The sequence below is a fragment of the Ursus americanus genome, chromosome 21 (genome assembly GCF_024610735.1).
Source record: "Ursus americanus isolate L20-20 chromosome 21, mUrsAme1.1.p, whole genome shotgun sequence".
Classification (NCBI taxonomy): Eukaryota; Metazoa; Chordata; class Mammalia; order Carnivora; family Ursidae; genus Ursus; species Ursus americanus.
In genome coordinates this window covers 38326757-38341463 of record NC_142147.1, presented here as the reverse complement: position 1 = coordinate 38341463, position 14707 = coordinate 38326757, and the positions used below count along the sequence as shown (strand labels likewise).

General features: G+C 41.9%; 1 non-coding gene across 1 annotated transcript; it reads right to left on the bottom strand.

The window, feature by feature from the left end:
- Nucleotides 1-8916: 8916 nt before the first annotated feature.
- LOC123791444 (U1 spliceosomal RNA) lies at nt 8917-9080 on the bottom strand. Its single transcript, XR_006779377.1, has one exon. It is a non-coding gene; the product is annotated as a U1 spliceosomal RNA (small nuclear RNA).
- Between the last annotated feature and the right edge of the window lie 5627 nt (nt 9081-14707).

Here is a 14707-nt window from a genome sequence, read left to right as displayed (position 1 = left end):
CATGGCCCCCGCCGTCCTGCCATCGTCCCACGGCTGTTTAGCTTTGCCCCCAGGGACAGAGGTAGTGAGTGCGAAGGCTGTGGGGTGGCATCACGCTTATACCAGCTCCTTTAATCTCTTAAATGATTATAGTACCTGTTAGATGTTAACTCTGGCTTTTGATGTGGCACCCTTTTTATTAGGCTGTACAGAAAGCAGCTTTTAATATCAGTGTGTGTCTTACATATATGTTCTGAGAGCACATTACGTTAGAAGGTGCTGGAAAGGAAAAAGATGTGAGCGATCTTAAATGCGTCCAAGTGCCTTTATGAGATGCAATCAACCATGTCTTAATTCCCTCTATCCATCATTAGTTGAGTGGTGAAAATATATGCAAAAGGGAATGGAACCTGGGTAGTAAGGTAGTGAAGAGGTTTTATAAATTAGATTATTTGAGTATATGATTCCTCAGACAGAAGGATATTGTCCAAAGGGCTCTTTAATTATTATTCACTTCCTTTGGCGCACGAGAGCATGTTGTCAGGGCCACAAGAGCACTTCACTGTAGTTCAGTTGAAAGGCTGACCGTCAGACCTAGGGCTGTGTCCACACTGGGTGCAGTACGTTCTGGCAGGGGATTTCTGCCACTCGGTGCTGCGCGGGGGCTTTCGAAGGGAAGAGCTGTTTGCCGATGTGGTTACTTTGGTCAGTGCCCACCAGTGTCTGGGTGATGGTCCTGAGCATTCTCCCTCTGTAGGTGGCCGAGCTGCCCCCAAGTCCCTCTCTGCCTCTTCTTTAAGGCCACCTGCTCTGGCTAAGTGAGCTACATAACCATCTCTACCCAACATGTAGCCTGGAAGAGCCTGGCCATCCGAGACAATCTGCCATTTTTAAACACATACGAGTTCTAAGACTAAAACCAAGAGACAACGGTAACAATCCAGAGCAACCTGATTTCCAGTCCTTAGGCTGCTCCAGCCCGTGACTTCACTGCTTATGTTTGCTTAAATGCAAATGCTTTGGGGACCTAGGACCATGCTGGGGTGCCTGGGCTCCCTTCCCGGGGAATATTTTAGGAGGATGCCCACTTTTTCTGGTGAGTTTCCAGAATGATGCAGGTCATTGCATTTTGAAGGAAAGCTGAACTTGGAAGTTTTCTCAAAAGGGTGGTGGGAGACAAGACCATCGCAGCGTCACCGAGAGAGAGTGACGACGTTTCTGAGAGCTGGTGTTTAGATGATCTAGGCTCACCGTGTGGTTGTCATAATCACCCAGTGGTGCCCTTCCACCGAGAGCTTTGGAGTGAAGGACTTGAGCAGAGGTCTTCAGGACCCCTGCCCAAGAGGGGCGGGTGGGGGTGCACAGCCGCGGTCACCCGTGCCTGGGAGATGTGCTAACATGGCGGGGGCTTAGCTGTGTCCTTGCACTTTGGACGTGGCTCCGACAGCAGTCTTTGCTCACCTCCTGGTGTTAATAGTGATATTGAATTAAAATTAAAAAAAAATTCAATGCACCTAGAGGGTGTAATGCTAAGTGAAATAAGTCAGTTGGAGAAAGATGATTTCACTCATAGGTGGAATTTAAGAAACAACACAAATGACCAAACAAAGACAAAAAGAGAAAAAAAAAATCAGACTTCTAAATACAGAGAGCAAACGTGATTGCCAGAGGGGCGATGGAAGAAGGGCATGGGTGAAATAGTTGAAGTTCAGAATAGTGAAGAGGGCACTTGTTGCAAGGAGCTCTAAGTCGTGTACAGAACTGTTGAAACACTATATTGTGTGCCTGAAACTCATATAACACTGGATGTTAATTGATACTTTAATAATAAAAAAAAAATCTGATCAGTGGCCAAAAAACAGGAACAATGAAATAGCTGAGATTTTACTTATTTTATTTATTTTAACTAAGGTGCCGCCATACCATCTTTGTTCCAGATTTTCAGCTGCTGTTGACTGACTCCACCCACAGGGGCGTGCACATTTATGGAAAGCCTTACCACACTCCCCACTGGCCTTCTGTTTCAGGGCGGGATGCGGGGGGGGGGGGGGCTCCAGTGGAGGTCTCCATGTTTGCTGCTTGCCTGAGCACCGTGACTGGGACAAGGAATCATTGCTTTGATGAACCATCTTTTTCAGCCAGACAGATGAGCTGTTAATCGATTTTACTTGTTAATACAAGGATGGTCCCTGCCGACATATGGGGTAAATGGGTGTCGGATGAGGCGGGACAGGAAACAACATCCACCCTCCCCACCCCGCCATGCCCCCACAGTGTCTCTGCTGATGTTCTGGGATTCTCAGCCTCTCATTAAAAATCAACATTCTTTTTCTCCATGTTCTTAACTAATACATGCTCACTGCGAAAAATTTAGAACACACACATAAAGAAAACTATAAAATTAAAATCATCTGTAATCGCAGCACTCAGAGATGGGAAATCAGCCTTTGAAATACGTCATTCCATTGTTTCCTATGCATAGGCATAAATACATATCCATGTGTAGATTTCTGTTTAGAAATGGATCAGAGTTTATATTCAGTTTTAAAATGTGGACTTTTGGGGCGCCTGGGTGGCTCAGTTGGTTAAGAGTCTGCCTTTGGCTCAGGTCATGATCCCAGAGTCCTGGGATCTAGTCCAGCATCGGGCTTTCTGCTCAGCGGGGAGCCTGCTTCTCCCTCTCCCTCTGCTTGCCTCTCTCTGTCAAATAAATAAACAAAATTAAAAAAAATAAAATGTGAACTTTTCTTTAATATGTCAATGGCTTCCCTCGCCATGCTCAAATACTTTTAAAGCCTATATTTGCTCACAAATAACATATTGATGATTATAACATCATTTTAATGTTAATAGTTGCCAGAATACTAAATTTCTTTGATTTTGAACTAAATCAAAAAAATTTTTTTAAAGATTTTATTTATTCATTTGACTGAGATAGAGATGGCCAGCGAGAGAGGGAACACAAGCAGGGGGAGCGGGAGAGGAAGAAGCAGGCTCATAGCGGAGGAGCCTGACGTGGGGCTCGATCCCAGAACGCCGGGATCACGCCCTGAGCCGAAGGCAGACGCTTAACAACTGAGCCACCCAGGTGCCCCTAAGGTTAACCACTTAAAAGTGTTCATTGGACCCTTGCATCTCTAGTTTTTTGAGTTTTTTTTTTAATTTGACAATTGTTATCCCATTTGATTTGTAAAAACTGATGATGTATTACAAGTATAATTTTTTTTATCATGTAGGTTGCAATATTTTTTATTTAATGTTATTAAAACTTATTGTGAAATATAAGGCACACCGAGAGAAGTACCCTGGACAGAAACACGCTGCTCAGTAACAATCACGTGTGAACAGCCATGTAACTTGCCATTCGAGCCAACGGTCTCCAACCTCCCCATGTTTCTTCCTGCTCACTGCCTTCACTTCCCCAACAGAAGCCAAGCAAACCAAAACAAAACGTTCTGCCAACTTTTATGGCATGAAATTCCTGGTTTTGCTTTATCGTTTACCGCTCAAGCATGTGTCCCTAAACACTCTCACTTTAGTTTTGTTAGTTTTTTGAACTTTGGATCACGAGAACACGTGTTCATCGAGTTTATTGTCTAGAGATGCAGATCCTACCTTTTCATTGCTCTGCAGGTTTCCATGTTTTTGACTAGGCCACAATGTATATTTCCGTTATTCTTTCGGTGTACATTTAGGTAATTTCTAGCTTTTGGTGGGATGGATAACGTGGCCATCACTATTCTCGTACGCGTCTCTTGGGTATACTCAGCTTGGGTACGTACTGTCAAACACGTCTCCAAAGCGGTTGTATGATTGATACCCCACTCAGGGTGTATGAGAGTTCCCGTTGCTCTGCATCTTTGTCAAAATGTAGTACTGTTAGCTTTTTATTTATTTTTTTAATTTTTAAATCCCGGTCACTGACGTTGGTGCCTAGCGGTATGTCATTGTGGTTTGAACTGGCTTTTCCTAGATGACTAATGAGGTTGGACACCTTTTCACATGTTTATTGGCCATTGGAATATCCTCTTTTGTACGTACCAGGTCATGTGTAGTCTGGCTTACTTTATCTTACAGCTTTGCACATTTGGTTAAGAGTTCTATGTTAGTTTTACATAGGACAGGTATCTTCTTCTGACTTGTTTTTTCACTCTTCTTCTGGTGTCTTTGGATGAACAGAAGTTCTAAGTTTTAATGTAGTAAATGCTACTTCAAGGTCACAAAGACACTCTCCCATATTGTTTTCCATCGGCTTTGTTAGCTTGCCTCTTGTCTGGATCTGCAATCCTCTGGGAATTGCTTCTTGTGGATTGTGTGGGGGAGGCATCAATTGGTTCCCCTAATAAATATCCAGTAGTTACATTACCATCTCCTCATGACTCTAACGTGCCATTTTCCCATAAAGCAAAGGATTCTAAATGCATGGCTTTATCATGTTCTTTATCTTGTTCTGTTGATCAATTGATCTGTCCTTGAACCAAGGCCGTGCCGTTTGAGTTACTGTAGCTTTATAATCATATCCTGATATCCAGTAGAGCACGTGGATGTGAGTTTTGACAAATTGAGGAAATTGTATGGGTTTTGGTCCTTTATTCTATTAATATTGTGTATTACATTAATTGCTTTTCAGATATTAAACCAATCTTATGTTCCTAATGATAAATACCATTTAAAATGTTGTATAATAATCCTTTAAAAAATGTAACTGGGTTAAATAAGGATTAATTAGTATTAATTAATTTTCACCAAGAACTTTTTTCTGCTTTCATTAGTAATATTGATCTTTAGTATTTTTTCCCTGGTGATTTTTTTTTCTGACTTTGATATCAAGGTAATACTGGCCTCAAAGAATGAGTTGCAAGTGTTTCCTTTTCCTCTATTTTCTGTAAGAGTTTGTGTAAGTGGGTATAATTTTTAAAATATTCATAGACTTTATTAATGTAGCCATCTGGGTCCAATCTTTTCTTTGTGAGGTTTTCTCTTTCTTCTTCAGTCAGTTTTGGTCATTTATGTCTGTCTTAGGAATTTATTCATCTTATCTAAGTTGATTAACTTTGTTAGTATAAAGTTGTTGATAGCCTGTAATCCTTTTAACTTTTGTAGGTTTGGTAGTCATGAAACTGCTTTCATTTTTGTTTGGTAATGTGTGCATTGTCTCTTAATTGGCCCGTCTCGATAAAGGTTTATCAAATTCATTAATCTTTTCAAAGAACTAGCTTTTTGTTTCATCGACTCGTCTATATTGTTTTTCTGTTTTCCTTTTCATTGATTTCCGCTATGACATTTATTATTTTCTTTCTTTTGCTTGCTTTGGGTTTAGTTTGCTCTTCTTTCCTAGTTTCTTAAGGTGGAAACTTTGAGTATTTATTTGAGGTCTTTCTTCTCTTTAATATGAACTTTTTAATGCTATAAATTTACCACTAAGTGCTGCGTTACTTGCATTCCACACATTTTCATAGCTTTATTGAAAAATAGCTGACCTGTAATAAACTGCACGTATTTAAAACATCCAATTTGATATTTCAACATTCATAAAAATAGCCAAGAATCACATTCAAGATAATAAGCATTTCTATCACCTTCAAAAATTTAGTGATCCTTTGTAATCCATCCATCCGCTCTTCCTCGTTGCTTCCACTTTTTGATATGTTGTGTTATTCTCATTCTGTTCAGAATATTTTCTGATTACTCTTCTGATTTCTTCTTTGAGCCATCAGTTATTTGGAAGTGTGTTCTTAAGTTTCCAAATTTTCAAAATTTCTTTCTGCTTTTGATTTCAAATTTTATTCCATTGTGGCCAGAGAATATCCCTTAAATGATTCAGATCACTTTAATTCATTGAGACTTACATTATGGCCAGATATCATCAATCCTGGAGAACGTTCTGCATGTACTCAGAAAGAATGTATTCTTCTGTTGTTGGAGTGTTTTATCAACGTCAGGTCGATATAGTTGATAGTATTGTTCACATGGTTTATTATCTTTATTCATTTTCTGTGTAGTTATTCTATTATTTAGAGTGAATTATCAAAATCCCCAACTGAATTATTGAATTCTCTATTTTTTCTTTCAGTTCTGTCAGGTTTTTCTTCTTGTGTTTTGGGCTCCATTATGAGATCCACACACATTTACAACTTTTATACTTTCCGGATATATTAAGCCTTTCTATCATTATGAAATATCTCCTTATCTCTAGAAAAATTTCTTGTCTTAAAGTGATTTTGCCTGAATTAACATAGCCACTCTAACTATATTAATGTTTACATGTTATACCTTTTGCTATCCTTTTACTTTGATATGTTTGTATTTTTGAGTCTAAAGTATGTCTCTTGTAGATAGAATACACTAGAATCTTGCTTTAAAAAAATCCGATGAGATCATCTCTGCCTTTTGTTTAGAATTTGGCCCTTTCATATTAATATGATTATTGATGTGGTTGGATTTACATCTGCCATTTTGCTATTAGTTTTCAATATGTCTTATTTATATTTTTGTCCCTCCTCTATTGCATATTTGGTGTTAAATTATCATTTTACTGTATCATTTTTATTCCTCTGTTTTTTAAACTTATGAATTATTTTCTCAATAGTGACCTCTGTGCTTTTAAAATATGCCTATTGAGGTATCACAATTTATTTTAGGGTAATATTGACCCTATTGAAGTAAAATATGGCCACTTTGCTTCAATATTGCTCCATTTTCTCCCCCTCCTTTGTAGCATTATTGTCATATATGTCTATATGTATTATAAGCCCAATGACATGATTTTATAATTACCCTTGCAATAATATAATTACCCTTATTTTTGGAAGAAATTATGATACGAGAGAATTTTAAAAATATATTTAAACAGTCTTTAAGATATATCCACATATTTAGTATTTCTGGACTCTGCATTTCTTCCTGAGGATTTGAGTTCCTATCTAATGTTATTTTCTTTCATCTTGAAGAAATTCTTTTACTATTTCTTGTATGGCAGGTCAGCTACCAATAAATTTTCTTAGTATTTATTTAGGAAAATATTTAGTTTGCTTTCATTTTTGAAGGATTATTTTGTTTGATATAGAATTCTTAATTAACAGCTTTAATCCCCCTCTGCCCCCCGCCCCACTTAAAATATGTCATTCCACTGCCTTCTGTCTTCCATTGTTTCGGATGCTAAGTTAGCTGTTAATTATATTGTTATTCTCCTGTACATGCTGAGTCATTTTACTCTTGATGTTTTCAAGATTTTTTGTTTGTCTTTCAACAGGCTTAATACAATATATTTATCCTATATTTGGTATAAGCTTCTTGCACCTGTAGACTGAACTTTTGCACCAAATTTGGGAAATTTGTGGCTTTTTTGGAACTTTTGGAACTTATTTCTTTAAGTATTCTTTTTTCTGTATCTCTTCTCAAGTTTGGAATTCCCACCATATGTGTGTTGGCATGCTCGATGTTGTCCTAGAGACTTTACATCTCTGTTTATTAAAAAAGGTTTCTTGTTCTGTTTTCATTTTTGATGAGTTCTATTTTGTTATCTTCAAGTTCACTGATGTTTTTATTCTGCCATTTATGATATGGAGGCCATTTAGTGAATGTTCATTGTGATTATTGTATTTTTCACTCTAGAATTTTCTTTTTATTCTATTGTTTTAAAATTTTTATTCTCTATTTTCTTTCTTGGTTTGAGCCATTGTCATTGTATTTTCCTTTAATTCATCAAATTTTTTAAAAATTGAGGCATGCACATAAATTAACTCTTTTAAAGCATAAAATTCGGTGGCATTAGTACACTCACAATGTTGTTCTAAAACATTTCACTGCTCTGAAAATAAATTTTGTACCCATTAAACAGTGGCTTCCAATTCCCTCTTCGCCTAGTCCCTGGAAACTACCTATCTGTATTATGTGTCTATTAATTTAGCTTTTCCGGGAATTTCATATAAATGTAAAAATATACAATATTTTGTGTCTGGTTTCTTTCACTGAGCACAATGTTTTTGAGGTTCATTCACATTATATTTCATTTCTCTTTGTGGCCAGATGATATTACATTATATGTATATATTACAGTTTGTTTAGCTATTCATTCATTGATGGACGTTTGGGTTGTTTCCACCTTTTTATTATCAAGCTATCATGCTATCATTACTATGGCCATGCATGTATGTGGTTTTTTTGTGTGTGTACATGTTTTCAATTCTTTGGAGTAGATTCCTAAGACTGGAGAATTCTGGGTCATTTGGCAATTCTATGTGTAGCTTTTTGGGGAATCAACCAACTATTTTCTACAATGGCTGTACCATATTTCTTTACCACCAGCAATGTGTGAACATTCTAATTTCTCTACATCCTCTCCAATTCTTGTTACTTTCTATGTGAAATGTGAAGTGTTACCTCATTGTGGTTTTGATTTGCATTTCCCTCAAAACCAATGCTGTTGAATGTCTTTCATATGCTTGTTGGCTATTTGTATATTTTCTTTGCAAAAAGACATATTCAAGTACTTTGCCCATTTTTATTTATTTTATTTTATTTTATTTTTTTAAAGATTTTTTTAAATTTATTTATTTGACAGAGATAGAGACAGCCAGCAAGAGAGGGAACACAAGCAGGGGGAGCGGGAGAGGAAGAAGCAGGCTCATAGTGGAGGAGCCTGATGTGGGGCTCGATCCCACAACGCCAGGATCACGCCCTGAGCCGAAGGCAGACGCTTAACCGCTGTGCCACCCAGGTGCCCCCTTTGCCCATTTTTAAATTGGGTGTTTATCTTTTTGTTGTTGAGTTGTGAGAGTTCTTTATATATTGTGAATCCTAGAATATTATTAGATATATGATTTGCAAATATTTTCTCCCATTCTGTAGGTTGTCTTTTTACTTTCTTGATACTTTCCTTTGGTGCACAAATATGTTTAATTTTTTTATGAAGTCCAGTGTATCTATTTTTCTTTTTAGGGGAGAGCACAAATGCAGTCCCCTGCTACCCCAAGTTATGCAGCCAAGTTTCCCACATTTGGGAAAATCATAGGGGTCAGCATATCTGGAGCGCAATGGGTTAGCCTTGCCCTGGGAAAACCATCTTCCTGATCATGGTCTCTCCACTGCCAGGTAAGTGCATCTATCTATTTTTTTTTCTTTTGTTGTTCATGCTTTTGGTGTCTTATCTAACAATTCATTGCCAGGTCCACATTCATGAAGATTCACACTTCTGTTTTCTCTAGGATTTTGTGGTTTCTCTCTTATTTAGGTTGCTGGTTCATTTTGAGTTAATATTTGCAGATGGTGTGAAACGGGTTTTTATTTAATTCTTTAAACATAGTGTTCTTCAATACTCTGAACACATTTATTATAATACCTACTTTGAAATCTTAGTCTGCTAAATCCAAATTCAACATCTGAGCCAACTCAGCATTAGTTTATAATATTCCTTTTTCCCCTGAGTATAGCTTACACTTTCCTAGTTATTTATGTGTCTGCAATTTTTTTTTTTTTTTTTTTTTTTGTGATTGAAAACTGGACATGGAAAAAATATATGGTAGCAACTCTGGATTGGGGTTTTTCTCCTGAAGGGTTTTTTTCTTTAATAACTTGCCTGAGCTTAATCTATAGAATCTGTCTTCTAAGCATGATGTCTTTGCTTAGTTTTTAAATTCTTATTTTTATTTTTCAGCTTGGCTTCTTAAGAGTTGCCACTGTATCGCGTAGCTCCCCAGTCAGAGGATGACTGGGAAGATGTGCTCGCATGTCTCGGGCTCTTCCACGTGCCACATTCTGCTCACTGATTTGTACTTAGGTTCGGGGAGTACAGTCCATGTTTAGCCAGTTTTCAATTTCGCTTGAAGGTTTAGTTTTCGTTTCTTCTGGGCGCTCCTGAGTCTTACCTGTACCTACCTGCCAGAGGTTCTCTGGATAGCCATGATGTGTGAATAGCTTATTTAGCTCTTGCAATATCTCCCCATTAAATTTCTGGCTGTTCCACCATTCCCCTCTCGTGGGGCTGCAACTTTATATTAACGAATCTGTGGGTTTTCCCCCATTAATTGTCTTCTGAGTTTGCATGTTTACTGACAGCATCACCAGTTATAGGTTTGCCTTCCACGCCAAAACTCTGCTTCCTTTGTCAGTAGAGATGATGTTTTCCACAGTTAGCTTTGCCCGGACAAAATTATGGTGCCAACCAACATGGGGAAGTGGATAGGGGAAGTCCTAGGAAGAAAGCCACTGACTCAAACATCTAGCGGTTTTTCATGCATAACCACTTCCAAATGAGTCATTTACCTTTGGTCAATTCCCAGAATCCTTAAATGTTTGTGTTTGATGACTTTATCCAGTTGTGTATTTGTTTTAGGGGGCAAAAGGTGGCTTATCTCTTTTCTCCATGATGGCTGGAAGTCCCACTACCACAATTATTATTTATAAGTTTGATTTGTTCATTTTCACATGGTCAAATATATGAGTGTTTTCCCTAGTGTCCTACTTAGGATTTATTTATTCCAAGATTACATTGTAATTAACAGAAATTCTACAACCTCATGGCTTAATTTTCTATTCAAATTTTTAGTCATTTCAAATTTATTTATTTCTTTGCAAAGAGGTAGGGCTCTAGCTTATTATCTTTCTCTTTGTTGTTAGCTAGTTAGCTGTCCCACCCCATTTTTAAAATAATCTCTTTTTTTCCTGCTGATTTAAAAAACAACTGTTTAAATATTTGAGTGATATGTTTACTTCCTTGACTTTTCATTCTATTCCATTCATTTGTTCCTGTTTTCACTTTTCATTGAAAATGCCACAGTTTTAATTATTATACCTTTAGAACAGAGGCTAACAGAAAGCGTGACGAGACCCTCCCTCCCGCCTCCTACGTTTCGAATCACACGCTCGATGTGCGTTTTTCACACCACAGAGTTAGCATGCGTTCACTCACTCATGCGTCCAGTCTTTCATCACACAGACGTTTTTTTGAGCTCGTACTGCACGACGCAGCGGTCAAGGTGCCAGGCAACGCAGGGACTGGGGGCGGGGCGGGACCACCCTGACGGTGAAGGAGACAATCAAGGCGGTGAGGTGGGGAATAGCAGAGGGAGCAGTGTGGACGGGTGTGGTCGGGAGAGCTGTTCGGTGCTAAGTCAAGGCCTACAGCTAGGCAGCAGCCGTGCGGGAGCTGAATATGGCTTTTTGTTTCCAAACACTTGTCCATTTGTCCCAACACCATTCATTCTAAAATTCATCATTTTCTCACATGGGTGGGAGGAGGTAGTCTGTGCAAAGAGAATAGCACATGCGCGCATACCCGGCTGTGGAAAAGAACCCGAGGAGCTGAAAGAAAGCCTGTGTGGCCTCTACCTGACACGTGGGAGGGCTCGCGAAGGGGCAGCATTAGGTAAGGAGGTAACCGGTCTTGCCGCGGCTTGTAGACCAGAGAGGGAAGCTTGGGTTGCGTTCTTAGTGCAGTGGGAAGCCCCTTGAGGGCTGTCTGCGGGACAGCGATGCATTATGTTTTCAGAAGACCGCTCCTGCTGTGGTGTGGACAAAGGCCTGGAGAAGCCAAGTGGAGGAAGGCGGAACGCGCGTTAGCAAGCGTGGGCATGGCTGGGAGGGCTGCTGGTGGTGGTGGCGGTCCAAACTGGAGGGAAGCCGGGGCAGTGGCCAGGGGATGGGTAGCAGGTCCTGCTGAGGAGCCAGACGTGGGGCAGGTGGGAAGGCAGGTGAAAAGCCTGGGGACAGTTCTGTGCACCTGTAGGTTCTGGAAATAGGTCTTTGGTTATAAACTGGAAAAGGACACAGCAGGAATTTCTGCGTAGGCGGGCTGCCTTTTTTGCAGGCACCTTCCACCCTGAGGCTGGAGCATAAGCTGTGAGTGTCTCAGGCGATGACTGACGCGGGGGATGTAGCCCACTTCGTTGGCGATCCAGCGGTGTGGACGGTGAGGGAGTGACTCTGAACCTCTCAGTAAGCTTCACGCACCAGGACTGGGAAGGGCCAAGAATGCAGCTGAAAAGCCAATCGGTGTGAGAGGAAGATGTAAACAATTGACAGAATGTTATGGGCTGAACAGAAATGTCAGGGTATTAAAGTGGGTGTCTGAGAAAACAGCAAGTTGCAATCTGAGATGATGAATAAGCCACTGACAGTTGTCACAGAATGTGTGAGAGCATGTGTGAGCGGAGAGGAGGCAGCATTGCTCTCTGGGTGGCAGGCAGTGGTGGGCATGGCACCCAGCCAGCTCCTCCTGCAGCCGGGGATGGAGCCGAGCCGCTGGCCCCTGGTGCCCTGGTGCAGTTGTCACCTTTCCAGTCATGGATTGAGGTTTGCCTTCGCTGCTAGAATGGGAAGTGTGCCAGGTGGCCCTGAGATTCCCACTCCCTGGCGCGTGTGCCCTGTAGAACCCCTCTCCATAAACGTAGGGGAGACATGTGACAATGATGCGGTGCATGGCAAAGGCGAAGGGATTTTGCAGATACGATAAGGTCCCACAGGTGTTGGTTTTGAGTCAATCAAAACGGAGATGATCCTGGGTGGGCCTGACCTAATCAGGTGAACCCTTGAAAAGAGGGTCTAGAAGTCAGGGACTTGAAGCCGCAGAAACACTCTCCTGTTGGTCTTGAAGAAGCAAGCTGCTGTGTTGTGGCAGGGGACCATGGGGGCCTCTAGAAGCTGAAGGCCTCAATCCTACAGCCACAGGGAATTAGCTCACACCCTGTGAGCTTGGAAGAGGACCCTGGGCCTCAGCTGAGATCGTAACCCTGGCCAATATCTTGATTGCAGTCCAGTGAGACCCTCCACAGAAGACTCAACTGCGCTGTGCCCAGACGCCTGACCCGGGGAAACTTTGAGCTAGTAAATGGATGCTTTAATTGCCAAGTTTGTGCCATTGTGTATAAAGCAATAGACAGTTTACACAGGCAGGGATGACTCTGACTGCCTTGTTCATTGCCACGTCCTCATACCAGGCAGATGGCCTGGTCCATCACAGATATTCGATACATGTTTGTTTGATGAACAAGGGAATGGATAAATGTTGGATAGATGGGAAGTTGTATGTATTCTTATGAACTGTGGGGGGTTGTGTGTCTACCTTAATACCGTGGGGTTCTAGCTGCCCGTGAGCTTGACGGGAGGCTCACTGCAGTGGGATTCCTAACAGAGACCAATACGGACTGAGGTTGCATTTGCGTGGGTCCCGGGTGAGGAAGGTTAACCTCTTCTGTTGGGGTCGGAGCGTGTGTGCATGCAGTGGTGCATAAAATCTGTGGACGGCGATTTACAAGGCCCAGGCGAATCTGAGAGTACTGCGAGAGGTGCACCAGACTGGCTCAGGGCTCGGAGACTTCATCTCAAGGTGTGGTGAAGGGGACCCAAGGTTGGGAGACCCGGGGGTGGGCACGTGACACCGCGGGGCTGGTCTCGATCAGTAGAGACGGTCTGCTGGTAGGAATCTTGTGTATGGGGAGAGGATACCAAGCCTGACTCTGCCAGCAGGTGTTTAAAATCTTCAGATGGCGTCCCAAGGCCTTGGAATAAAGTCCACTCCTTTCACAGATCTGTCAGGCCTGACATGCTCCCACCTGGCCTTTGGTTCTAGCCTCATTTTCTCCCACTAGCCCCTTCCCTCACTCTGCTCTGGCCTTTCTCTCTGTCCCCCAGCATGCCAGGTTCCTCCCTGCCCGGCTGTCCCCTCTGCCTGGATGCTGCCGTCCGGCTTTTTTCTGAAGTGGCTCCTTGCATCTCACCTCCCCAGAAAGGGCTGTTTAGACGCGTGTCTGAAGACACTTCTGCACACTTGCACGCTCACCACAGGTCACACTTAATCACATCAACTGTTTTGGGTCCCGAACGAGTTTTCCCCGGCTGAAATGACCCGGCTTGCTTCTGTCTGTCTTTGCTTCTCGGCTGTGTCACCTGCTAAGAACGGGAACTGTGAGCTCATTTGGCCTGCTGCGGTACTCCGGCACTTGGCACGGTGTGTTCGGGGCCCTTGTCGGGGCTCAAATCGCTCTGCGGAATGAAGGGTTTCACCTTTTGTCTCCATTTCTCTGCATCTAAACAGCTTGGCTTGTCCTCGATGACCTCAAAGAGAGAACTCTTCTGTGGACACATGTTCAAAAGTGGGCTGTGGATGGGGCTTCTGGGGGGCTCAGTCGGTTGAGCATCTGACTCTTGATTTAGGCTCCGGTCAGGATCTCAGGGTTGTGAGATCCAGCTCCATGTTGGGCTCCACACTCAGTGAGGACTCTCTCACCCTTTCCTCTGCACTACCCGCCACCCCCCTGCCCGTTGCTGCTCTCTCTAAAAAAAAAAGTGGACTGTGGCCATCATGTTAGAGAACCCTGAACGAAGTCTGCACCTTCAGCAGCGGGGCAGATGGTGATAGAATTGAATATTCCCCGGGGCACTGGGTACCAGCCCCCATGCCCCTGACCTGCAGCGAGTCCCAGCTCTTGAGGAGGCCTTGGAGAAACCAGCATGAGTCCCTCCTGGTGGTCACCTGCATGTGAAACGATCTCCGATTCTCAGAGAGCTAAACACGTTTGCCAACAGTATTTAATACTCCAGTGTTACAGGATGACCAATGCTTTGGATAGTTACCTGGAGTGTATTACGCAGGAATTTAATTGAAGAAAAAGAAAATCTCTCTTGGCCCTCTGGGGCCTTGTGGCACAACAGGGTGACATGGGACAAGTGATAAAATGTTTCAAAATCCTTGTGATTGAAAATACTAAGGCTTGCCCCTGTTGCTAGTCAT